The 27464-nt window shown below is 36.9% G+C and overlaps 1 long non-coding RNA gene across 1 annotated transcript in view; it reads left to right on the forward strand.

Annotated features, from left to right (window-relative positions):
* Positions 1-11923: 11923 nt before the first annotated feature.
* Positions 11924-27464, forward strand: part of LOC128775591 (uncharacterized) — a 273094-nt gene continuing 257553 nt past the window's right edge. The window contains exons 1-2 of the long non-coding RNA XR_008420416.1: positions 11924-12040; positions 12773-12845. This is a non-coding gene — a long non-coding RNA (uncharacterized LOC128775591). The remainder of the gene's footprint in view (positions 12041-12772; positions 12846-27464) is intronic.

A 27464-nucleotide genomic window follows, 5' to 3' on the forward strand; every position in this document is an offset into this window, starting at 1 on the left:
TTGAGAGAAACTGTATCTAATTTATGCCTATTTGCCTGACAAAAGTGAAATTCGTATCACCTATAAGAATAAGAGAAGGCTGGCACTACAGTTGGCTTAGCAGCTGCATATCTAGAACTGCCTGCTGTTCACGGGGAAAAAAAAAACATAAGGAATTTTATAGAAAAAGAAAAATTTCCCACAAATAGCTCTGGGGCCTGGAACAATAAATTTGGTTGCCTACATTGTTCAGAAAATCTTGAGAAGCCCTCTATCTTTGCCATAGAATAGTGTACTAGTATGCTTTGCGCAGTTGTTACCAGTAATTTGGAAGGAAACTCCCTTCTATTGGATGTATGATCCATATTGATGTCATTTGAGATTTTCAGAAAGTTGTTTAGATAACTATCTCAGCAAAAATGATTATTTTTATTTGTAATACATTCATCATTATGTTAGGGGAAAGGTAGTCATTTGTAGATGATCAATAGTGTGGCATTTACTTATTTCTTATACTACCTTGAGTTTCTGAATTCTCATAGTATTAGTACATATTGATCACAATTATTAATAACATTGGAAATTAAATTTATTTATATGCCTCAAATTCAAAGTAACAAACATCCATCCTTCAAATATAAAATTAGTGGGGGGATCATATTAAAAAGTATATGAAATACAGAAACATATGTGTCTAGGGAATTTTATTTTACCCTAAGCTAGTATCAATCTAGAAATATGTTTTATAGTATATCTATATAATTATACTTTGCTACTATTTCATATTTGGCCAGTGTTCAGGTAATGAAGATATTTTGCTTTTTATGACTCTAGAGATCCATTTTGAAAATGGAATTGACTCTTTAAAATGAAGAGTTCTTTTAAAATGAAATAGCAGAAAAAGTATAGAAATTCAGAACACAGGAAACAAACTCATAAAGTCCCATTTTATTTAGAAAGCCCCACATTTTATTTTCAAAGTCTCTTTCTTTCCTCTGAATAAAAGGAAGTAATTTACAATACTCAATATAATGTAGTGTTCTAAATGGCCAAATGTCACAGGCAATACTCTACCTCATAAACAAAAGTGCACCATAATTGTCCTTGGAATTTGGAAGTGAAAACAACATCATAACAAAGAAAAATTCATTATCTTGTCCACAGACTTGATAATGTTAATGTATCTCAATTGTGTTTAAACCATAAATAAAGTACAATTCTGCTGGGTTAACTTCCTTAGGTTTAACTAAATGATTCAGGAAGAAAGCAGCTTCAATTTGATTAAGAAATTTGTTTGTATTACACAATGTAATATAACTGTGATGATATATATTTTTAATTTTTCAACTAAAACTTTGTTTTGACATGATGGAAAAACTAGTCTTAGTATAAAATAAAAATAAAATGAGTGAAATGACAGCAAAAATAAGAAAGGAAGAAAGAAAAGAATGATAATGCCAGATATAGTATAAAATATTTTCCAGATATCACATTTACATATTTTCCCTTTCCAACTTTTTGAGGATGCATGATAGGCCAATCTTTTTTAAACAGCCCAAACTGCTACTAAGATTATGTAATATGTCCTTTCCTTATTTTGTTGTCTCAGATAACTTTTCGTGTTTTCTAATTTTCAAGCTTAGTAATCCACTATAAAGGTGAAACAAAATGACTGAAGATAATAGTATTAACAGTACATATGAAAGAAAGTTATTGGAGGTTAATGCACCAAGGCATGGAAAATGGATACTTTTCACTTTGCTGGAAAGATGAAGTCCTTGCCAATAAGGTTTAAACAATGTGAATGGTGTTTGAGAAAGTTGGTCATTAAGATTTTCTATAGTCAGTATGTGAAATTTCATCCATATAGAGACACTTCGGTGACTGTGCAAGAAATGGTAAAAATAACCATCAATGAAACATATTCTCATTATCATCTACTGTGCTTCAAATCATTGGCTTAATGATATATTGAAAAATCTTTTTGTGGGAAGGTTTCATTGAGGTCTCATTTCTCCATAATAATTTAGTACAGAGTTACTGAGTTCATCCTAGTCCACTGCCTTTAATTCCCTGTCTTTCTTTCTGTGTGTTTTCTATTCTAGTGGAAAAATGGAAGCTCTGAGATAGGTCACAGAAGAATTAATATTAATTAATATTGCATTAATATTGCAGAAGGAAATGTTTGTCAAATGATGGCATTTGCATTGATTTTAGAAATGTAATAATAATTAAAATGTGGAGAACAATTTCTCTTTGAAAGTTACATTGATATTTTAAAAACACAATTTATTTTGAAGCCACTAGGAATCATATTTCAACGGGACTACTTTTTTTATAAACGTTGTTTTTCCTTTTAATTTTTGTGTTAGATGGTAATGTGCAACAGACATAGCTCACTGAATAAGATAACCAGATTCCTCTGAAAGGGGTTCATTAGGTAAGTTAATATTCCAGGTAACCCATAGAATGAGCTTTGCAGGTATCCCTCTGTGAACCAATTATACCTTTTCTGTTATAAAATGTGTCACTGTGGAACGTGATGTCTCCGTTGAATTTATCATAAGTTGTATTGCAAATTCTGTTGGCGTCAGGCAAATTAGGTGATTTTAATTTCTGTTTTATCCCTCTCTATACTAATGTGAAAATAATGGTATTTCATATGGGTATTGTGAGGTTTAGTTAAAATTTATGGAGAGTTTTATTCCAAGCGTATAAAGTTATGCATGGGAGTGCTGTTTGTTCATATTGCTGCTATGCTGTTCAATAGGTAAGGAGAATCAGGACATCATATTTTATACAGGAAACTGTGGTTTAGAAAAAAAAATGTTTTTAATGAATTAGGGGTCTTGGAGGTGAGTCCTTATGATCTTATGAGTTGAGCCATGGAACAACTTCCCTGGGCATGTATGTGTTAAAACCTACCCGGAACCGCAGTTTTTCTTTTGTAAAGCTGACAAAGTAGCATTGACTGTACATAGTTACTATAAATTACAAATGCAGCAGTGTTTGTAAGTTAAATATTTAAATGACTATTAAAATGTTGAAATAGGGGCACGTGGGTGGCTCAGTCAGTTAAGTGTCTGACTCTTGGGTTTGGTTCAGGTCCTGATCTCATAGTTTCTGAGTTTGAGCCCCAATCGGGCTCTGTGGTGAGAGTGCAGAGCCTGCTTGGGATTCTCTTCCTCTCTCTCTCTCTCAGCCCCTCCCTTGCTTGCTCTATCTCTCTCCCTCTCAAAATAAATAAATAAACTTAAAAAAAAAAAGATGTTGAAATACTGGAGGGCTACATAGTTGAGGAATATACAGGAGTCCAACCCAAGAAAGGATGGTGTGATGGCTCGGCAGGATGCATGCATATACTTTCAAGGCAATGTGTCTGTGATAAATAATCTGATTTATAGGAAAATGAGAAGGGTTAAGAATGTAGGCCATTGTCAGAGCCACAGAAATTGCCTAGATCCTCGCAACTCAAAGAGCAGTCCATGGATCAGAAGCATCAGCAATAATTGGGAGCTTGTTAGAATTTCAGACTCTTATGCCCCGTCCCAGACATACCAAATCAGAACATGCATTTTAGCAAAATGCTGAAGTGATTCATTTATACATTAAATTTTTAGAAGTATTGGCTTTGACATTGTGATGTAGCCTCGGAATGCCTGGGCTTGATATAACCCCTTGAAATTAATAATAACTAAATGCACATGGGAAGACTGAGCCAATAAGACCTGGTAGTATTTTAGAATTCTATTCTCTTCTATCCTTAGATCTTCCTACCTGCAAATCTCCTCAAGCATAGACCCATTTACTGGCCCCTATATATCGTAACCAGTATATCTAGATAACTAAGTCACAGGATTTAGGTTCTTTATGAAAACAGGGATCTCAGATAAGACTTATATTTGGCCCTACTGCCTTTTTTTTTTCTTTTTTAAAATTCTTATGCAGGGAGACTAGCCACCTTGGTTGCTGCCTTCCAACTACTCAAAAGGCATTTAAAATTCTCAGAGAAGGCATTGGAGATACCTGCCAGACAAGGGCATATATTCAGGGCATAAGAAACTTATAAGGTACGGATTCAAAGGCCCCAAATACCCAAAGGCTGATTCTCTAGGAATCTGCATTTTAACAATGAACTGTACTTTGTTCTTTTATAGACATCTTCATTGTATCCAGCTTTACCCAAACCTGTAAATTTGCCTATTAAGGAATTGACTGAATAGGAATTGACTATTATCAGAAATTGATTTCACTGTGAGCATGCATTAGGGACTACTGTTTAGGGCAGAGTTTTTTATTGAGGTCCACGGACCACGTGCATCAGAAATACCTAGAGTGCAGGGCACCTGGGTGGCTCAGTTGGTTAAGTGTCCAACTTTGGCTTGGGTCATGATCTCACTGCTCGTGAGTTCAAGCCCTGCATCAGGCTCTGTGCTGACAACTCGGAGCCTGGAGCCTGCTTTGGATTCTGTGTCTGCCCTGCTCATGCTCTCTCTCTCTCTCTCAAATATAAAATAAAACATTAAAAAAAAGTTAAAAAAAAAAAAAGAAATACCTGGAGTGCTTGTCAAAATTTCATTTTCCTTGGCCATACCCAACAAACCAGTTTTACTGGATGATACAGCATTGTTTCTGGTTCTCCAGGAATGCCTGATACACAACTCAGCCTTGTAACCACTTCTTTAGGGCCTTAGTTTTTTTTTGTTTTTTTTTTTTTTTAATATGAAATTTATTGTCAAATTGGTTTCCATACAACACCCAGTGCTCATCCCAACAGGTGCCCTCCTCAATACCCCTTATCCACCCTCCCTTCCCTCCCACCCCCCATCAACCCACAGTTTGTTCTCAGTTTTTAAGAGTCTCTTATGTTTTGACTCCCTCCCTCTCTAATCTTTTTTTTTTTCCTTCCCCCCCCCCCCATGGTCTTCTGTTGAGTTTCTCAGGATCCACATAGTAGTGAAAACATATGGTATCTGTCTTTCTCTGTATGACTTATTTCACTTAGCGTAACACTCTCTAGTTCCATCCACATTGCTACAAAAGTCCATATTTCATTCTTTCTTATTGCCGCGTAGTATTCCATTATGTATATAAACCATAATTTCTTTATCCATTCATCAGTTGATGGACATTTAGGCTCTTTCCATAATTTGTCTAGGGCCTTAGTTCTTAACCCTAGTTGTGTATTAGAATCACCTGAAGACCTTTTTCAAGATCCCCCTGCTTGGGTCCCAGACCTAGTGCTTCTGATTTAATTGGTGGCAGGAGGAGGACTGGGTAGCCATCAGAATAGAATGTCCTACAGTGATTCTAACCAGTGTTCTAGCTAGTATAGCCTACAGCTGGTGATCATAAGTCTCTTTTCATGAAAAATATTAAGGTCAACATTGGTTCTTTGCCATTGAAGGGGTTCAGAACAAGCCTCCTCAAAATGTGCGCCTTTGACATATGGATTATTTTGAGCTGAAATCAGTCAAGACCTGAAATCAGTCAAGACCTAAATCAGTCAAGATTATTTTGAGCTGAAATCAGCAAGAGTCTCAGGAAGAGCTTTTACCTCCCCTTTAACCATTAACCACATAAAAGAATTTAGGTAGAGGGCCTGGTCCAGGAAAAAGAGCTGTCACCAGAGATCACTACAGGCGTGGTAAGCTGGGGAAATGCTCAGCAGGATCTGGGTATCAAATTCCTCTCTGCGTCCCATTGTCTCTGTATGGTGTAGCAAACATTTGTTACCAAACATTTGTTCTCCCATCTTCCTGTGAATTGTCTTCCTCTCTTTTGAAGTCTCAGATCCCTTCTTAGCTCAGGATGGCATATAAGTCTCAACTGCCTGACTGCCTGTGGGTCTCATATTCTTATAGGGCTGCCATACATACATAATTAAATTAGTTTCTCCTGTTAGTCTGTCTTACACTAATTTAATTAACAGACCAGCCAAAAGAACCTAGAAGGGTAGAAAAAAATTTTTTTTTCTTCCTCTGTGCCATCCTGAGTAAGGGCACTTTCTATACCTGAAACCCCTCCCTGTCTCCCGAAAGCTAAATAGAGTCTATCATTGTAATTGCAGACTAGTAAAAAAAAAATGCCCATATTCAAATCAGAAAGAGAAAGATTCCCAGACCTATTCGCACAGATCTTGCTTTTGGATTCATTATCCTTCGCCACTGTTCCTTGTCTTCACAGGATTGTTACTGTATTTCATTTTGGGGAAATGGAGCATATTCCAAGCAGAGGAAATGGTGCAATAAGTGTAGTCTTCAGCAAAATGTCATAAGTGACTTCTTTTAATTCATGAAGCAGGTCATGAATAATAGTAGGAAGATGTGAGAATCTGATTCTATTTCTCTCCAGGTAATTTTAGTAATCATATCATGTAGCTTCTTTGTCAAAAGAAAACAGGCAGAATTATCATTATAACTAGAACAGGTGCATTTTGATGGATAGCTATCATAGTAAAAAAAAACCCACACACACAGTGTTTAAATCACAAAGGTTATAAATAAAGTAAGGGCTATACTGGAGGTTGACATAAAAAGGAACTCTAGTTTATCCTTTTGTAAAGTAAAAAAGGAAATTGGCTCCTATTTTTTCAAATATACATTTTAGTAGATTGTTGGTCTACAAAGAAAGATATTCGTTTACTTAGCCTCAATAATTTCACATAACGTGTTAAGCAAAAGAGCACTTAGAAATACAATACACTCACTTATTTGTTTATATGTGAGAAGACAAATGCCATGAGAGATTCCATTACCTTTTTCACACTGTAGTTAGAGGCAAGTGCAGAATAGGAATTGAAAGTGTCCTAACTTCTAGCCAGTGTTCTTCCCTCTCCTCCACCCCACTTAGTCTTTGAAAGGATAAAAGGACTTAAGTGTAAGAATTTGAACATTTAGATTCATACCATGAAAGCACGTTTTTTAAAGGTATGATTGATTTTTCAGGTGCAAAAGATCACTAATGCATGAGCATTTAAATATCAAAATTGGATGCAATAATACTTTTCATTGAAGACTTAAAATGGCCTGTGCTTTTAATGTTAATACTTTTCAAATATCTACTAATAGGTAAGCCAATTAATGCAGAATGAATACTTAGCACCATCATTTAAATAATGTACATGTTGGATGCACTTATTATCAGTCTTTTCCCCTTCATTCTCAAACTGCCTAAGAGGTTTGCATCTGGTAATTTGTCCTAGTCACATGTTGCTTTTATAATGCAGTGTATAAACAGAGCAGTAGGATTTAAAGCCAAGTTCATCTCAAAAAGTAAATTCTAGGGGCGCCTGGGTGGCTTAGTTGGTTAAGTGGCTGACTTCACTCAGGTCATGATCTCATAGTTTGTGAGTTCGAGCCCTACATTGGGCTCTATGCTGACAGCTCAGAGCCTGGAGCCTGCTTCAGATTCTGTATCTCCCTCTCTCTTTGCCCCTCCCGCCCCCCTCTCATTCTCTTTCTGTCTCTGTCTCTCTCTCTCTCTCTCTCAAAAATAAATACACATTAAAAAAGTTTTTTTTTTTTAAATAAAATCTATGGTCAAAAGAAACTGTAAGTTTGATGAAGACAAACAGAGGCTTGGCAAATTACCTAAGCTCTCTTCTCATATACTAATTTATAAAATATGACTTACAATAACTACTTCATTGGGTGTATTGTTCGGATTTTATTAGGTACTTCTTAAAAGCCCAGAATGTGGTACACAAGAGGCTATATTCTTATGACATATTAGATTTCTCCTCTTTCTCATTCCCTTTTTAAAAGATAATTTGGGTAAAGATTCAATATTTACATTTTAAAGATCCTTTCAAATTATCAAGGGAAAATTTTGTAGGTAATTGCTTTTGATATGTTTTTTGGAGAAAAAGAAACATAGTATCTTGACTAGTCTGGTAGAATAGGATTAAAAAATTATTGATGCAAATAATTATATTACAGTAAGTGTTTTAAATTCTACATGAAGTTTTATCAATAATCACTTAATCCTGACATTTTACATTTATATAAGTAAAACCTTGTTTGAAATAAAACCTGTCGAGGAAAAGTAAAGTGCTTTCTCATAGAAGTTGGACATTTGTGATAAATTGGATAAGAAAATTGAGTCTGATTCAGAATACTAGTTGTGAGAAGTTGGGAGACATTATGGATTCCTGAGGACCAAATGTTGTCACAAAAACAGGCCAAGACTCAAAAAGAAGGCAATGTACCCAGAAATATATTTAGTCTTTAGACAATTAATTATCCAATAAAAAGATAGAAAAATAATCACCTCGCTGGTCTTACTAGACTAATTTTTTGACCTTTGCACACTTGCAGATTTAACATTTCCCCCCATTATTTGTGACAAGCACATTTAGCTAGTGAGTAAACCTAACTACCTGCCCAGCAACTGAAATGCCACATAGCTTTTTGGTTCTGTATGCATAATTTTATTGCTATCATGCTCATGTTGTGATTGTAAAACAAACTTAAAAATTCATTTTTAAAAAACTACACTCAAAAGAAATACAACTGACATTGATGTTAGGAGTAAAAATAAAACGAAGAGTGCTAACAAACCGCTAGCCACACAATATGCCTAATAGCAAATATTCACTAATACAGAGATTTGCAAAGATATCCCTTGTTTATATATATTCTGGGGTGGGCACTCCCCCCATCCATGCTTTGAATCCTCCATGGAGTAGAAGGAGACCTAGTCTCCTCCCTACTCAAAGTTCTTAAGGAGGGTGTCCATGGGGAGAAAAATCTTTTAGTTATCATCCAACATCTCTAAACAAGTAGAGCAAGCAAATGTAGGCAGATTGGTGGGAACAAAATAAAGAGCCAGCCAGAGTCTTAGAAACAAACCCCCACCCCTGGGCCACAACCCAGGTGCAAGAGATTCTGCATGGATGGGAAGGAGGCCACAGCCCCCAAGAATGTCAGCCAGAGGACAGTGGATGATGTCTGCATCTTTGTTGGGGCTTGCTGGGCTGTGGAGAATATGTACTGGTATGGGTGGGGGCACATGTCCCTAGGGCAGAGCTGGGATACTTGCCCCAGATGGTTCTGATCTCTCCCTGGATAGGAGGGGATGGATGGGGCAGTGCCTCTCCCCACCCCAAATTTCCTCTCCTTAAAAACTATGTGGGGAGATAGAGGGACAGTTGTGTGTGCTTCCCCCCACCCCACACACACACCCTTTTTGCCTTCAACACTGGCATATTACTGACACAAAGACTTTTTTCTTTCATTTGAAAATTTTTCCTGCAAGCTTCACAAAAAGCACTTCTTGGCTCTGCTCTCTCTGGAAAGCCTTGAGCCACCCAGGGACACTCAGTCCTTGTGGGGCTGAAAGGATCCAACAGTGTGGGCAGGCACTATTCCCTTAGGATCTAACCCCTTCCCTCTTCAGAGAAGAGGGGATCCACAGGGAGACCTTGCCCCCATAAAGTGATGAAGGGACACTTACTGACCACTATGGGGCCTGCACTCAAGATCTGGGCCCAGATGAATGCCAGCTAGATGTAGTGGTTTTCAGACAATGGAAGGGGAAGCACTGAACCTCTTTGTGGCTTCAGGTCATCAGTGGGGCAGACCCTCACCCAGGCCCATCTCTCCACAGGTGGCCAAGAACCTGAGTCATGTCTCTACACAGCCAGCTTCCCAGTGTCTTTGCCACTGAAGCCACCAATGCCACAGACCCCAGAGCAGGAGCTTATCTTGGGGAAACAACCCCTGTCTCCAGCAACAGCCACTTCCATTTATGGTGGGGGGCACTCCCTACTAGCTGAGCCTCCCCCAAGAAAGAGAATGGGTCCATATCTGTGCTTCCAGGTACAGTAGACCCCTCCCAGCCTCTGCTGAGCTGGTGGGTGGGAGGCTCAGATCCCAAACCTCTTCAGTGCTAGCCACTCAGATGCAAAGGCCCCTCCTTTCCTTTTGGTTTTGGATGCAAAAAGGATATTTTGAAAAGAAAAAAAAAAACCACACGTAATTTAAGAGGAAAGGGACAAGTTTCCAAAGATTTTCTGGGGGTCACTGTAGGCAAAGAGATGGGAGGAAGAACCAAGCTGTCTTTGGCCATGACCAGTGTCTCCTTCTGAAAAGGGGGCTGCTCTTTGTGAGGTTTTCAGCATCCTGATACCAGGCAAGGAGTCAGGGTAGAGCCCCACTCTGGGTCAGATTCCCCCCACAAGGCTGATGTATTTAATCCAACACTATGGGATGCAGTGGTAGGCAGGCTTCATGATTATGGTTTCCATCCCCAAGGCAGCTGCTCCAGGGATTGGCAAAGCTCTTAGTACTTTCTGGTCTTTTATGCTATAAAAATAAAGCCCTGCCCACCATCTACTGTCCTTTCCCTACTTCATCGGTGTTGACTTCAGGGTCTCTGGGCTCAGGGCAAGCCAGGAAGCTGCATGCCTGGCTGCCTGTGGGGTGGAAACACTGCAGAGCAGCCCCGGCAGGCCCCAGGCAGGAAGCTTTCAGTCCTCTGAGAGATGTAGATCCGCCAACTTGTCTTTGGGCCCCTGGGCCAGATACCATAGCTCTCTGGGGTCCAGTCACACCTCCGTATCTGGGCTTCCATCCTCTGAGAAGCTGACTTCTCAGCAACTACTGCTGCCATCCTCCTGCTACCTCCTCCACCATTCCTGCTGAGCTCTCAGAAACCCAGCTGTCCCTCCCTCTCTGGAAAGTCCCTGGTATTGTCCTCTTTGCCACTTTCCAGGTCAAAGAGTTCCTCGAATTCCCCCCTGTCCTCCACCTTCTTCTGTTTATTTCTGGGAAGTTCAAGTCTTCCAGCCGCTATTTGTCATCCTCTTGAGCAGCATGTGGCACTGCTTGCAGGGGGTTGGGCGGGGGTGGGGGGAAGGTCAGATAGTAGAGCATTGAGCTGCTGACATACTGGAAGACAACCGCTGCTACTGTCGCCTTTGCCACACAGGCCACCAGCTGTATGACTGAGCGCTGGTAAGCCCTTGCTGTCCAGTTGAAGCTTTCCCCCAGGGAGGCGGGACAGCTGCGGCACCCTGCCACTGTCCTTTGGAGCCCTTCAAAACAGTAGCTTCTGGGGGCACCCAAATTCTCTGATGTAGGAGGTGATCAGAGCATTGAACACGGCACTGTTGGGGACCAGGAATTTCCTGGCCTGAGCACCTTACTGGTCTCTTTGGGTGCTCAGAACGTCTGCATAACTTCGTGGAACAGCTTTGGAGTAAGGTGTAGCTTTGCCAACTGCTGCCATCTCTCGACCATGGCGTGGGTCACCGAGGGCAGAACCAGTCATCTTCCCCTTCTGTCCTCTGGGGACTCTGTCCTTGTCCTCCTCATCCTTCTCCTCAGTGACTTCTCCCAGCCTGTTTGGCAGGGAATGAAACTACTCCTCATCATCCTCAGAGCTGCCCAGGTGGCTGAGGTGAAACCGGCTGTGGTCATTCTCCTGCAGGAACTTGTAGAACTCAGGATCTTTGCCCTTCAGCCAAGACACCTGGTACTTGAGCTCAGAGGCACTGTCTTTTTTATATTTATTTTCTTATGTTTATTTATTTTTGAGAGAGACTAAGCCTGAGTGGAGAAGGGACAGAGAGAGGAGACACACAATCCGGAGCAGGCTCCAGGCTCTAAGCTGTCAGCACAGAGCCCAATGTGGGGCTTAAACTCACGAACTGTGAGATTATGACCTGAGCCGAAGTCTGTCCTTTAACCGACTGAGCCACCCAGGTGCCCCTCAGAGGCGCTGTCTTTATGCTACCGTGGCTCCGAACAGTTCAGTGCCGCCTGGATCTGCCCTGTAGGGGCTCATTTCTCTCCCCACTTGGCTGGGACGTTCTGGCATCCTGGGTCCTCCCACAGCCCCGCCCACCGCCTTCTGCGACTGCGCTGAGCCGATGGGCCCCGCCTGCCTGCAGCGCGCGCCGCACTTCCGGCGGGTCCGCCCACTTCCCGTGCAGAAGGAAGGGTGAGGGAGCCAGGGTGGTAGAGAATGTCGTGAAATACAGACTCTAGAGCAAAGTTATTCAAGGTCGTGGGCTGGAGGAGGCCTTTTGGCTCGGACCTGAGCAGAAGCTTTGTAGGTTTGTAAGACTCTAATTCTTAGATACATACAAGCAACTAGTTCCTAGGTAATTTTGGTTAGGTTACAAATCAGTTGTAGTCTCCTCCGTTTTGAAATGCAGTTTCTGATTTGCCTTGAGAAACAGGACATTTGGTGTCTTGACAAACATTCAGAGACCTTACTTTCTTATTACCAAATTTTAGGAATTATTTGCACATATCTTGTCCTTTATATTTACTACAAATAAAATGTTTATACATTTTCTCTTTGCCTATTGCTTATTTGAAAAAAAAAAAAAATTCCAGTTATAGCAGAGGCTTACCCTGTCTCACAAGTGTCAGGCACTGAATCATTAATTTAAAATAACTATTTTGAAAGCAGAACAAAGTAGTTACCCATCTTTTTCTCCCTCCTGAACTCTGGTTGGCCAGGGCTTTTTCTGTCTCTGTTTTTATTATCTGTTTCTTTCTTATTTATTATTAATGATTAAATAATAAAGGCTTTTGGGACAATTTGTTTCATTTTTTATGTTGTTGTTGGAAGTAAAGAATGTAAAAAATCAAAATTACATAAGCCTCAGTTTTACCTCAATTCCTAATGTAGTTTTTATAGTAAAGGGAATATAATCATGTATATTTTAAACATAGTTTTCATAGTTCATGGCATATGATCAGGTATATTTTTATGAATGCTATGTGGGGTTTTAAATGTACCTACTCATAGATATTTTATAATATTTTTATCATTTCAGCAGAGCAATATGCTGCTATTCTACAGAACACTACGCCAGTTTCCTTCACTGAAGGGGTTTTCTGGAAATTAAGGTAGACTGACTTTGTTTTGTCTACTGTGTTATATCCCATTGCTAATAAAATATCCAAATTATCAGAGGTAAGAGTTATGGATGCTACTTTTAGTCAGGTGATTACAGAAATTAAGAAAATACAAGAAAGTCAGGAATAAAAGAAACAAGAAAGATCTATTAGCAACCTCTTTTGATATCTTACTTTAATTCTTTTTATTCTTTTTTTAAAAATGGTGTACCTAATCATTCTCTTTTTGGACAAAATGGTTGTTTATAGTTTTCAGATGTTGGAGTATAATATTTAAAAATTAAAAGTATTTTGAAGGAATATCTTCTAAATCTATCATAACCCCCTTTGCCCTCTTGTACAGAAAATAGAAAGCACTGTTTTACCTTTTGTTGCTAAGTCTGTATCATCACCTAAAATGAATTACTATCTGCAGCAATGCCCTCAGTAGTCATTGAGATATGTAGACTTGCTTAACTTTTGCACAAAGGGGCAATCCTTTTTCTGAGTATGTTTACGTGGATGTGTTTGAGTTTTAACGTAGAAATATTGTATGTGTATTCCATAGATTTCTCCTGAAATATACCATTTGGTCCCTCCAACATACATCAAAATATTAATTTCTGGTCCTTCAGCTAGTAGGGATATGGGGTTATTATCCATAAATTGATATTTTCAATCTCTAAAATCTTTTTATACATGTAAAAATAGTTTTTTATCTAGAACTGTTTTGCCTAATAAGTACATAATTGGTAGTGTTTTCTGTCTGTGCACAAATGTATCACTCATGTCTTCAGATAATGCAGGTCATTATTCTTCTTGGTGCCAAACTTAATCAGATAACCTGAGCTTTGTTTTTTAGAGATAAAATATTACATTAGCTATAGGACGTTAACAAGAAAAACAATGCAGCTGTAGACTGGAATGCCTCTGATAACTCAATTTTTGAATGTATTATGCTAATACTGCCAAGCAGATGTTACAGCTTTGTGGCCGTTTTATATGAGCTTCTGGAGGAAACACTGAGGATGGTTTTTAAATCAATAAAGCATATGATAGTAATGATGAGGAGAGAATATCCATTCCATTCTGGTAACTTTTAAATGATATTCCCACTGGCAATGGCTGGGGGTATCTGTTAGGAAGGTATTTTTACTTTTAAGTTAACCAACAAAGATTCTTTCTGATCCAACAAGGAGCTGGGTATGATATTTTATTCTTTGAAAAACTCCAGGGGCACTGATATGGAGGTTTGAGCATTTCACAAATTATTACACACGTTTGGTAAAACCAATTCTCACTTAGTTTAGTGTTAAGAAGGAAAGTATTGCTCTGGGCACATCTAATGACCTTCCCACTGTAGACAAGGCTGGCTACTCTGTGCACAGGATATAATTGGATAAAAGGATTCAGACTCTTGAACCCCCTCATTATAACCTTGTTTTATAGATCCTAAGACTCTAGCCGCTTCAACAAAGTGTCAGGTTTTCTCAGTTAGGTGACTGATAGTGTAAAATCACTCCATACATTTCATGGGTTTTTTTGGTTTGTTTGTTTCTTATTGTTGTAGTTATTTGCCCTGTGATTTCACAAAAGACATTTAAATTTTTCCATGTGACATTGATTTCATAGTAATGGTAGTGACTTAGCTGTCTTTATGTGCTATACATTTCTCAAGCAGTTACTGTGTGACTAGATAGTATGATAATTGATGAGAGAGTGAGAAATTGAAGACAATTTTCAAATTTCTTGCATTGTCATCTTGAAATGCTGCATATGGTAAAATATCAATTTAGGCAGGAGGAAACATGAAATTAAAAAATTACCATTTGGCACCACAATAATAATTGTTTAGACAAGAGTTATCAATAGCTACTCAATTGACAGGATGGAAGGTTTATAAGAAACAGAGTATCTTCAATACTTTCCCACACGATACACCTTAATTGCAAACACAAAAACTGTCTCATGGGGAAACCGACCAGCTACCAATGTAACCAGGTGATCAAAATTACCTATACCAATAATAGGATAAATAGGTATCATGTGCCTCCTGAACCAAAAGCATGTCTACTCTGGTGTCCTGGCCAAAAATGTATAACTTGAATTATGCGATGACATCAGAGAAACTTTAATTTATTCTGTAAATAAAGTACCTGCACTCTTCAAAAATGTCAAAAGACATGATAAAAAAAAAAAAAGAAAGACCAATGAACTGTTTTAAAGACCAATGAGGAATGACGACTAAATGCAGCATGTGACCCTGTCTCGGATCCTGGATCAGAAATTTGTTTCTTTTGCTGTAAGGAACATTAGTAGGACCATTGAAATCTGAATAAGGAATGTAAATTAGATAGTAGTGCTGTTTTAATGTCAGTTTCCTGAATTGAATCATTGTATTGTGGTTATGTATGAGAATTTTGTGACTTCTGGGAATACTGAATACACTGAAGTATTTAAGGGGTAAAAGAATATCATGTCTACAACTTATTTTTCCAGTGATTCAGATGATATGTGTGTATGTATGCACAAAGAAATAGGGGGCATGATGATACAAATGTCGACATTTTCATAGCTGTTATCTTTGTCCTTGCAACTCAAAGTGTGCGCCGTGGACCAGCAATATTGATACTATCTGGGCAGTAGTCAGACATGCAGAAGTTTTGCCCCTACTCAAGTCCTACTGTTTGAAAATCTGCATTTTAATAAGATCATCAGGTGATTGGTATATCACGAACTTTTGAGAAGCACTACTCTATATCATCTTCGTTATATGTATAATAAAGCTTGAGTCACAGAAGTGAGGTAGAACAGGAGTCTTAATATGCTTGGATATACCATCCTTGGAATATGTTTAAATGAGGGGTTTTACTATTATTATTATCCACTCATACAATATGTTAAAAATCAAAGGACCAAAAAACCCTTTAGAATCAGTATTTTTATCCTTTCCTTATCTCAAACTAGAATTCTCTACTGAAATCTGTAAGTCGGTTGTATAATCAGTGTAGAAAGTTATGATCAGTATTATTTTAAGTGAAATATGAAATGGAATAGAAAATAGGAAAGTTCATCACACAAGTTAGATAAATGTTGTGGTTACGCTGAAGAGGTAGAATGGCTCTCAAATTTGGTTCAGATGTGGAGACACGATGCCACACATGCACCAAGAAAGTGAAAAACTTACTACGTGACAGGCTTTCTGTGGAGAGCAGAGCAGCTCCCATGCAGGTAAAAAATGACTTGAGAAGCTCACAAAAGGAGAATGTTTTTTAATTTTTTATTTAATTTTTTATTTTAGAGAGAGAGCATGTGAGCAGGAGAGAGGGGTGGAGGGGGTGGGGGAGAGAGAGAGGGAGAATCTCAAGCAGGCTCCATGCCCAGTGCAGATCCCCACATGGGGCTTGATCCCACTACCCTGGGATGATGACCTGAGCCAAAATCAAAAGTTGGATGCTCAACCAACTGAGCTGCCCAGGCTCTCGCCCCATGTTTGAGGTTTTATGGTGGTTAGGGTGTGGAGATGTGGAAAAGATTCCCACAAGTAGCCAGAGCCTTGAGTGGTTTGGAAATTCCATACCTCTCTCTACCTCTCTTGGCTCTAAAGGAGGGAGCTTTCTTGTTTGCCCAGGTTTGAGGTAAGAGATAAAGGGGGAATGATGAGATATGAAAGCTGCCAGCTGTCAAGCATCAAAACTAAAATCACTCTCTTATTACAGTAAGCAGTACTTAATGAAACCTTTTTTTCAGTGTTAGGTGTGCAAGAATGCATGGACTATATTCTGCAAAAAATATTATTTTCTGGTCAAAAAAGTTTGAAAGTTGGAAAGCCAGAAACCTAAAAGTTACTGAACAGGTTACATTAAATTGTAGATCAACTAAAGAATGTACGTTCATAGATTCTCTCCCACCCCCAAGCTCATCACCAAGTTAAGTGCAGAAATGAATTTTAACTGTCTTACCCAGGCTCTTACTGTTTCCATATTCTTTTATTTCAGGGAATTTAAGAACTGGGATATTTAAAGCCCATTTTTTAAACACTCTTACTGCCTGCTAAGCCATTTGCTTCACCTGGACTACATTACTGAAGTTATTTCTTTTAATTTAACTTTGACATTTAGACCTTGTGCTCTAATCCCATCGTAGTTTGGCTTTCCAAACTATCTTATGGTGTAAAAACTTGAATCTCTCAGTCGTTCTGTTAATCTTTTGCATAGCATCTTACTTGGATACTTTATTCTTTTCTATTGTTCTGCATATTTTGGGGGTAGATTTTTTGAACTTTCAAAATCCACAAAAATAGGAATTCAAAATAACTTTATTTGTTTAACCAGCTGAAGTACTCCTATTTAGTTTACCCTGGTAGTGGTAAAATTTCCATAAAATACTTTATTGTCAAACAGTTTAATAAAAAAATATTTTATTTTGGTTAGCCTACAAATATATTTAGAATTTGTTTTACCCCATGACTCCTCCTGCTGACCCCTCTTCCCACCTCTTACTCAGATTATAGCATTACATGATGTTCTATGCATTAGGGTGCACTGGCTTTTACCTGATTATCTCCTTTAACCCAGAGTAACAGCTATGAGTTATGGTCACATGGCTACGATTTCCAGAGATACTCTAATATTCTGACATAAGAATTATTTAAATTAATTAATGTCTATTCTTGAGCTAAGTATACTTTTGAAATGTGTACAATTTTCGCTTTTTCTTTTTTTTTTTTTGCCATTTAAGTAATGCAATGAGATTATGCCAACCGTACAAACATATATATATATATATATGTATATATATGTATATATATATGTTTGTATATAGACACACACACAGCCATATCCTTTTGATAGATAGATGGAAAATGTTGACTAAAATGATATCACTTTTCACTGTTAATTGAACTGTGATCTCACTGTATAATAAGCTTCCATTTTCAAAAAGTATGCAGTGTGAGGTGGTTTTGGACACTGCATTTTAGATTAGAATGTGACTGAATATATAGTCTGTTGCCTTAAAAAGCACAATTACCACCCTTTAAAAGAACAACATAAGTTGCTGCATAATCTAACACATGAGTGTCTTGTGAAGAAACAGTGTCTCAGGTGCATGATTTGGGTGTGATATTAAGAGACAGGGAGAGCAAAGACACATTTCTGTTTTGTTCCCCCACCCTTGGTTCTTCTAAAGTTTTTTATTAATAAATGGAGCATTTTCCTTTTCATGCTCTCTTTTCTATGCTTTTTCTCTTATTGTCACTTTTGCCTGTTAAATTTATTTTTATATTTTCTCTTTCTCTTGCTTCTTTTCCCTATCATTCTTTAATTGCTATAAAATCAAAAGATAATGCATGGTCTTGTGCAATAATGTTAATTAGATAGGGAAAATAAGGGTGGCCCTTTTTTTTTCACCTGAAAATCTCAATGTAAAGCAGTATTTTCTCAATTTTCAAAAATGTCTAAGATTTGTCTGAACTTATAAATGGAGTTAAAGAAAGTTCTTAGTTTTGCTCATAGCAGAGCAATAAAAATAAATTAACTAGCTTTGGTGGTCTGTATGCCATATAGTCTTCAGTTTACTAGAATAAGATCACCTTTGAAAAAACACCTTACTGACAAAAGGGAAAAGTTTCGTCTATTACTATTGGTTTATCCTTCACAATTTCTGTCACATGGCATTCCAGTGTACCATGTGCCTTAAATTCCAGAAGGAACATGTTTCATTAAAATACATGGTTCATTTTCAAGGTTTCATTTTTATTAATCTTGATTACCACACACCAGACATTTAGACTTGTTGCTGCATAATTGGCTAAACCTTTGATTTCCAAAATGTTTGAGAAATACAGGCTATTAATATGGACTAATCAAATAATGTATGTGAAACTAATCAGTATACAATTGCTGTTTAAGGTAATTTGCTGTCTTAAATTGTAAGTCGAAGATCAAGGACAAAACAACAAATGATGAAAAATTGATTTTAATTGGTAGTTTAGTTGTGAAGCAAGTTACATTTTATATGAAAGAAAATATATTAACATATTAATGTGGTGTTTGCACATTTCGTTTTTTATGTAAGTCATCAATTAAAATGTTGACTAGGAAAGAGTATTAAAGTATTCCATGGATGACTTTCTTCTATACTCACATAATTAAGAACTAACGTTTTTTATTAATACTATTCAATTAAATATCTCCTACCACTGTTTTTCAGCTCATAAATCAAGCCTAATCTGAAAATCTATGATACCAATGAAATTACCAAATGCCTGCTAATCTTATGATATAACTATAACTGTTTTTATTTGCAAATATTTGTGTTTAGATCAGTATGTATGAACACATTTGTTTTTGTGAGAGTAAACCACTTTGGTCCTTTATTCTCATTATTTTATTGCCTAAATATTAATCAAAATATTTGCCCAGAGGTTCATTTTTTTTTAATCATGATATTTACTAATCTTAATTCTTTTGGCCACTTTCCATTCACCATCATGTTTCAATGACCATCCAGCCCAGCACTGTGAGATTGCCTCAACATGTCTCTCTTCAGCCCTCTGGGATAATTTTTAACAGAACAGTAAGTTGAAAGAGACCAGGTATCAGTTTAGAGTACTTCCAACATGGAAGTTTTCAAAATAAATAATTGAACTGTATTATGCAACCCTGAAATTATTTTTATGTTAATGAAATGAAGAAGGGTGGGGTTAGAAAGAAGATTATTACTTTGGAGACAACTATACTCTGAGACCTATAGGGTAAAGGTAGGAATAATCAAGCCTGGTGAATAGACCTTTAACAAAACTATTGAGAAAGTTTAATAATGTAATCTACAGTATTGAATAGTGGGTATCTGTCTGGCTTCCTCCTGAAAAGTAGAAGGATTATACATGATTTAGGCAGTGGCTGGTAGATGAGTTGAACAAAAGGTGTATGTACTTCTAGAGTTCATTGGAACAAAAGATATATGAGTACCAGAATGAGTGGTGGGCTACAAGGAGGTGAGGGTTGGCCTGGTAGCATTTTAATCTGAAGGGGTCTGTAGAGGAAAGAGTGGACTAGCAAAAAACAAGATGAAGTGAGGAATGGAAGTGAGAGGAAATGCATCTGAGTATTTCATGGGTAGTGCAGTAGACATTCTCAGTGAGACCTCCAAAAAGCCCATAAAAAATGCCTTATAAGAGCAAGTTTTAAACACCAGCAATGCCTAGGGACTGCAAAGCTATCTAAATACAGCACCAGTCTAATAAGAATTTTCCTGTTCCCTCTTACTGTCTTTCGTCTCTAAACTCAAACCTGAGGGAGATCAGAATCCTCTTTTGCAAGTGGACACATGAATAAAAAAAGAAAAAAACCGTAATACCACCGTGCCTACCCTACCTTTGCTGGCCTCTTGCTTGCAGGATGTCATAGCTAGGGAGATTTAATTTTATAATATAAGCGTTTTTTCATTATATGGGTCTTAGAATTATAATTTCTGAATTGAGTTAGTATATTTATTGACTTAAAGTGACCATTTAGTTTTCATTACCTATAAGTAGTCAGAAAAGTCAGTGAACTGAGTTTTTGTGTATATGCAAGGAAATATTTAGGCCACTGAATTGATTTTTAAACTTTTTATGGAAAATTTCAAATATATAATAGTGCAATGAACTATCATACACCTGTCATCAATTAAAATAGTTATCAACTCATGACCAGCTTGTTGCATTTATGCTGCCACCTTTCAATTTATTGAAGCACATCTCAGATATCCTGTTACTCACTAGTTCATTTTAAAGAGAAAAAGGGGAGACAAAGTTACTTTAAGATTACACTTCAAGTGGGGCGCCTGGGTGGCTCAGTTGGTTAAGCATCCGACTTCAGCTCAGGTCATGATCTCACGGTTCATGAGTTACAGCCCCGCATCGGGCTCTGTGCTGACAGCTCAGAGCCTGGAGCCTGCTTCAGATTCTGTGTCTCCCTCTCTCTCTGCCCCTTCCCCGCTCATGCTCTGTCTCTCTCTGTCTCAAAAATGAATAAAAACATTAAAAAAAATTTAAAAAAAAGATTACACTTCAAGAGTCTTTTGTGAAACAAAAGATATATGAGTGTTTCTGTGTGCCATGTCAGGGACAGGGCTGGCCTGGGTTTTAAATCATGCCCAGAGAAGGCTAGATTTATCAGACCCAAGAATGTTGAATTAATTTAAAGTGATTTGAGACTTTTGTCTTCTAACCCATTTTGGGCTTCTGGGCAGTAATTCATTCTTTCTCTTAGAATTTATTGTGAAATATTTTATTCATAAATGGGAATGTTTTAATATCTTTATGAGGTATAGATAATAATACAGTCTAAGTAATTGAATTATCAATACTAGGGAAACTCTCTGTATACTCCTCCCTGACTCTGGTCCTTTGCTTCTCCTCTGTGGTAATCATAATCCCCACTTTTGTATTTATCATGCAATTGTTCTTTTAAAGAATTGGTTCTTGTGTGTCTGTGTGGATCCTTAAAATATGCATTACTTAGTTTTGCCTGATTTTTAACTTTCGTATGAAAAGTCTTGTTGATGATGGACATTTGGAATATTCCTAGTTTTCCAGACATTATAAACAATGATGGTATGAGCATTCTTTTATATGACTCCTTGGGCATCTGGGCAAGAATTTCTCTAGGGTATATACGTAGGAATGAACTTGCTGGGCCATTAGGCTCATATCATCAACTTCACTGGGTGAATTTAAATGTATCTATAAAGTGGTTTCCCAATTTACATTCTTGCTAGCTCTGTGTAATAGTTGCCAGTGCACCACATCCAAAAGCAACCCATGAAATATACAAAACGTTTAAAGGTTTGTCATTCTGATTAATCTGAAATGGGACTTTGATATTGTTTTGATTTGCATTACCCATAGCCAAATAAGTTTGAGCATTTGTTCATATTTTTATATGTCATGTGTGCCTCTCTCATCTGAAATGCATGGTCTTGTTTTTTGCCTAATTTTTAATTTGATTGAATTTTCCCCCTCATTTGTAAGAATGATTAATTTAATCTGTATATAACCCCCTTGCCAGTCTTATATGTTAACAATTTGTGGCTTTTAATTATATTTTTAAATTGGTGCCTTTAATGAATACAAGGCTTTACATGTATACATTTTTTCTTTATAAGCTATACTTTTTTGTATCTTATTTAGTAAGTTCTTTTCTATCTTAATGTCATGACATCTTCTCCCTATTTACTTCCTGAAGCTTTTAAGTTTTGTTTTCACATTTTCAGATTTTTGTCATCTGGACTTGATTTTTGCATAGTGTGCAGTAGTATCCAAAATTACCTTTTGTCAAATAGATACCCTGTTGTCCAACCATTCTTCATTGTTGAACAGTCCATTCTTTCCCCAGTTGATCTTCAGAGGCAATTTGGATTTATACTAAGATAGCAAAAACAAACAAACAGAACAAAACTGGGGAGTCTGTTTCTGGACTCTTAATATTGTTCCAGTAGCTATTTTCCTATCCATGCACAATGCTACTCTTTAGTTATTATTTGATTTTATAATTTTTGGTAGGGTAAAGGTAATATCCTTTTACATTCTTGTTATGAAAAATACTCTCTTTTTGAGACTTTAGAATTACCTTGTGTTGGATTTTGATTGGAACAGAAAGGAGTATATAAATTAATATTGAGAGAAGGGTCAAATTCATAACATTATTTGTTCTTCATGGGTATATTTAGTTGAACCATGTGAAATTGCTTGTATTTGACCATTTTTGATTGACCAAAATAGCAGTTTCATCTAGTTGAATGTAATAGTTCATCTCTCAGTTTATTTGTGCTTCTTTAATTTCATTCATTAAAATTTTATTTTCTTTATGAATTCACATACATTATTAAATTTAACCCTAGGTACATATTTTTATTTTAATCTATTGTGAAATACATCCCTTTTTAATATTACATTTGTTTTCCTAGTATAAAGAAGTGCAGATAATTTACTTAAATTCATTTTTTTATCTATTAACTTTAATTTCCTTAACTAGATCCTTCAATATGATATTTGTGTGAGCAGTGATTGGCAATATCTTTGTCTCTTTCAGTTCTTGATTTTAAAGGTTTTGAACATTTCACTATTAAAGTATGTTTGCTTGAGGCCTTTGGTCAATAAATTTAAAAGGTTTACGAATGATCTTTTTAAATTCTGATTCACAAATACAATTTAATTTATCACGAATGAAGGTTGAATATTGTCAACATATTTTCCTGCATTTATTGATAGGAACTTGTGGATTTTCTCCATTTAACTAACGGGTTATAGTACAATATATTGATAGGCTTTTGTGGAGAAATATATGTATATATTTTTCTAGTATTTTTTATTTTTTATATTTAAAAAAATTATATACATGCCAAATAAAAGAGAATAAATATGTAAGTATGGTACACAATAACAGCTATAAAACTAACACCTATTTGCTTTATCCAGATCAAGCAGTAGAAAACTATTAATAGCTCAAAGGCTAACCAAAAATGAATACTACCCAAGATTTTGTGTTAAAAAAAAATTTACTTGTATCATTCTTCTGGCAAGCAGTTGTGCCATTGTGCCATTTACTCTGGAGAGAGGCACTATCTCTGTATTCCCAACTCGTTTGCTGAACTAACATCGTGGATGATTTGGAACAAAAGCTCAAGCAAGATGTGCAGCAGCATAAAGACTCATAGAGAATTGTCTCTCTGTAACCCTGGACTTGAAACTGGTGTGGTGACTTTGTGGGATTTGGAGTTGGCTATGTTAGGGAGAGCTGATGTGCCTTCTCTGCAAAAGAAGGGAGTTAACTGATATTTGGAGACCAGAGAGGCAGAGTGTAACAGAGACCATAGATGCTCAGTGATACCCGTTCTTTCTCTTCATCCTTTCTTTACCACTGAACCACATTTTGGAGACGCCTGGCAACTATGTGGAGCTGTGTGATTAATTCTCATCAATGGACTGTGGGCTGAAATAATGTGTGTCGAAACTCGCTAATGTTTTTAAGAAGGGATATATACCTTTCACATTTTTTTTTCTTTTGTGTGACAGCTAGATGCAAAGAATCCAGTACCTTAGAAAATGACAGAGTTGTACAATGAATAGAGTCTAGGTTCCTGAGTGACTGAACAGAGCAGAGTCTCCCTTCTGACTTTCATTAGGCTGTCCATAAATCATAATTTTTTTTCTTGTGAAACCTCTGAAATGTTGAAGTTGTTTGTTACAGCAGTTGGCCTTCCTGACTGATACAAACATCATAATAATTTATAGCTACATTTTATTGGGTACTTATCATGTGATAGATACCATATATTACTGGATTTAACTCTTTCACAAGCTCGTGATACAGATTTATTAATCCCCTCTGAGAGATTAATTTCCTTCTTCAAAGTTGTCACATAGAAACTAAGTTGGGGAGTTAGGGTTTCACGCTAGTTAGTACTGGACCCACAATTCTGTTCTTAACCTGTTCTCTATTATGCCTGCAGTTAATTCCTTGGTGAAAAAAAAAAAAAAAGAAAGGCAGCTATCTGTAGTCTTGGATAAATCCATCAACCCAAACTATGAGTATCTCAAATTGTACCTCTCATTTTTGGTTAGTAGAGTAATAGTTCATAATTACAACACAGCTGAAAGGAAATATGAAACATCTGCATAAACTAACAGTTTTATGAATGATGCATGTGACATTGTGGCTAACTCAATATTGTTCTAAGTTTATAGAGATATGAAGCCCTAACCATTTGCATGGAAAACCACTTCCAACATTTTAACTTTTAATGTTTCTATACATAATATATGAATGTGCTTATATGTGTATATTTTACCTGTGCTGTTAACAATTATTTGAAATTACATTTTTCAGTTTTTGAAACAATTTCAATGTTATACAAATTAGTATTTTTAAATATTTTAAATGTATTTTTAAAAAGTGCTTTGTTGATCTGAGACCCTATCAAGTCCTAATTTCTTATGTACTTCCTACTAACCATAAATGCATTGTGACCATCCCTTTTTCTTTTTCTCTTCTAAGCACACTTACATGCACATACCGCACATACACACACACAATTATTTCTTTGGCTGTGTATATCTATATATTGAAAACCTCAAGTCCTATCAGTATCTTCAGTTCGAATCTTAACACCACATAGTTTATTCTGCTTTTCTCCCTTTCCAAATTTGCTAGTTACTTTTTTTTTTTTTAGTGAAAAGCAAAGCTTTCATGTCCTTCTCAGATACACTTATTGTTGTGTCCCATCTTCTTCTTCTGCTTCTTCTGCATGGATGCTTTGCTCACCCTGCTCAGGCTCGAGCGCCTGGTGTTCTGACAACCTGTACTAGGACATCCCTTTGTGTGAGTTCTCTTCTCATTCCACTTCAGCTCTGATACCTCACACATGACCACCCCTACTCAATGCATAGATGTTTTCCTTACCCTGTTCTAGTTGTAACATCCTACCCCAGGCTGTCCCTTATTGGGGACATCCTCTTTGCCCACTAGGGCATATGCAGTTCTCCCTATGAGACACGTTTTAAAGCATACAAAGTATACCTGTGAAAGATATTGGAGGTTGGTTATATAAATATCACCTCTTTTTTAAACATTCATCTATCAATGGAAACTTGTATTGCTTCCATATTTTGGCTACTATAAATATTGCTGCAGTAAACATAGGGGTACATGTATCTTTTCCAAATTGTGTTTTCATATTCTTTGAGTACATACCTAGGAGTGCAATTACTGGATCCTATGGTAGTTCTATTTTTAATTTATTAAGGAACCTCCATACTGTTTTCCACAGTGGTGTACCAACTTGCATTCCCACTAACAGTGTACTAGGGCTCTTTTTTTTCTGCCGTCTCACCAATGCTTGTTGTTTTTTGTGTTTTTGATCTTACCTGTTCTGACAGTTGTGAGGTGATAATCTCATTATGGTTTGATTTGCATTTCCCTGATGATGAATGATGTTGAGCATCTTTTCATGTGTCTGTTGGCCATCTGTATGTCTTTGGACAAATGTCTGTTCATGTCTTTCACCCGTTTTTTAATTGGATTATTTGTTTTTTGGGTGTTGAATTCTGTAAATTCTCCATATATTTTTGGATATTAACCCCTAATTGGATATATCATTTGCAAATATCTTCTCCTGTTCAGTAGGTTGTCTTTTAGTTTTGTGGATTGTTGGCCATGCAGAAGGCTTTTATTTTGATGTAGTCCCAATAGTTTAATTTTGCTTTTGTTCCCCTTGACTCAGGAGATAAATCTAGAAAAATGTTGCTATGGCCGAAATCAGAGAAATTATTGCCTATGCTCTCTTCTAGGATTTTATGGATTCAGGTCTCATATTTAGGTTCTTAATCCATTTTGAGTTTTGGGGGGTTTGTGGTCCAGTTTCATTTCTTCATATATAGCTGTCCAGTTTTCCCAACACCTTTCACTGAAGTGATTGTCTTTTTTCCATTGCATATTCATCCTCCTTTGTCAAAGATTAATTGACCAGGTAACTGTGGGTTTATTTCTGAGCTCTCCCGTGTATTCCATTGATCTATGTGTGGTGGTTTTGTGTGTGTGTGTGTGCCAGTTGCATACTATTCTGATTACTACAACTTTGTAATATATCCTGAAATCAGGGATTGTGATAACTTTAGTTATGTTCTTTTTTAAGATTGATTTGGCTACTCAGGATCTTTTGTGGTTCCACAGAAATTTTAGGATTATTCTAGTTTTGTGAAAAATGCTATTAGTATTTAGATAGAGGTTGCATTAAAACTGTAGATTGCTTTGGGTAGTATGGACATTTAACAGTATTTGTTCTTCCAGTCTGTGAGCATGGAATATCTTACCATTTGTGTCATCTTCAATTTCTTTCATCAGTGTTTTATTGTTTTAAGAGTAAAGGTGTTTCACCTCCTTGGTTAAGTTTTTTCCTAGGTATTTTATTATTTTTGGTACAATTGTAAGTGGAATTGTATTCTTAATTTCTCTTTCTGCTACTTCATTATTAGTGTCTAGAAATACAATGGTTTTGTCTGTATTGATTTTTGTATCCTGCACTGAATTCATTTATCAGTTATAATAGTTTTTTGGTGGAGTCTTTAGGGTTTTCTATGTATAGCATCATGCATCTGCAAATAGTGAAAGTTTTACTTCTTCCTTATCACCTTGGATAGCTTTTATTCCTTTTTCTTGTCTGATTGCTATGGATAGCACTTCAGTACAGTATTGGGTAAAAGGAGTAAGAGTGGATGTCCTTGTCTCGTTCCTTATCTTAGGGGAAAAGCTCTCAGTTTTTCCCCATTGAGGATGATGTTAGCTCTGGGTTTTTCATAGATGGTCTTCGTCATGTTGAGGTACCCTCTAAACCTACTTTGTTGAGGGTTTTATCATGAGTGGATGTTGTACATTATCAAATGCTTTTTCTACATCTGTTTTTTTAATGTTTATTTTTTTGAGAGAGAGCACATGTACGTGTGTGTGTGAGGGCCAGAGAGAGAAAGGGAGAGGGAATCCCCAGAAAATGTGGGGCTCAGTCTCACGAACCTTGAGATGATCATCTGAGCTGAAATCAAGAGTTGGACGCTCAACTGACTGAGCCACCTAGGCACCCCTCTACATC

The sequence above is a fragment of the Panthera pardus genome, unplaced genomic scaffold, assembly GCF_024362965.1.
Source record: "Panthera pardus isolate Hobbes unplaced genomic scaffold, ASM2436296v1 HiC_scaffold_8, whole genome shotgun sequence".
Lineage (NCBI taxonomy): Eukaryota > Metazoa > Chordata > Mammalia > Carnivora > Felidae > Panthera > Panthera pardus.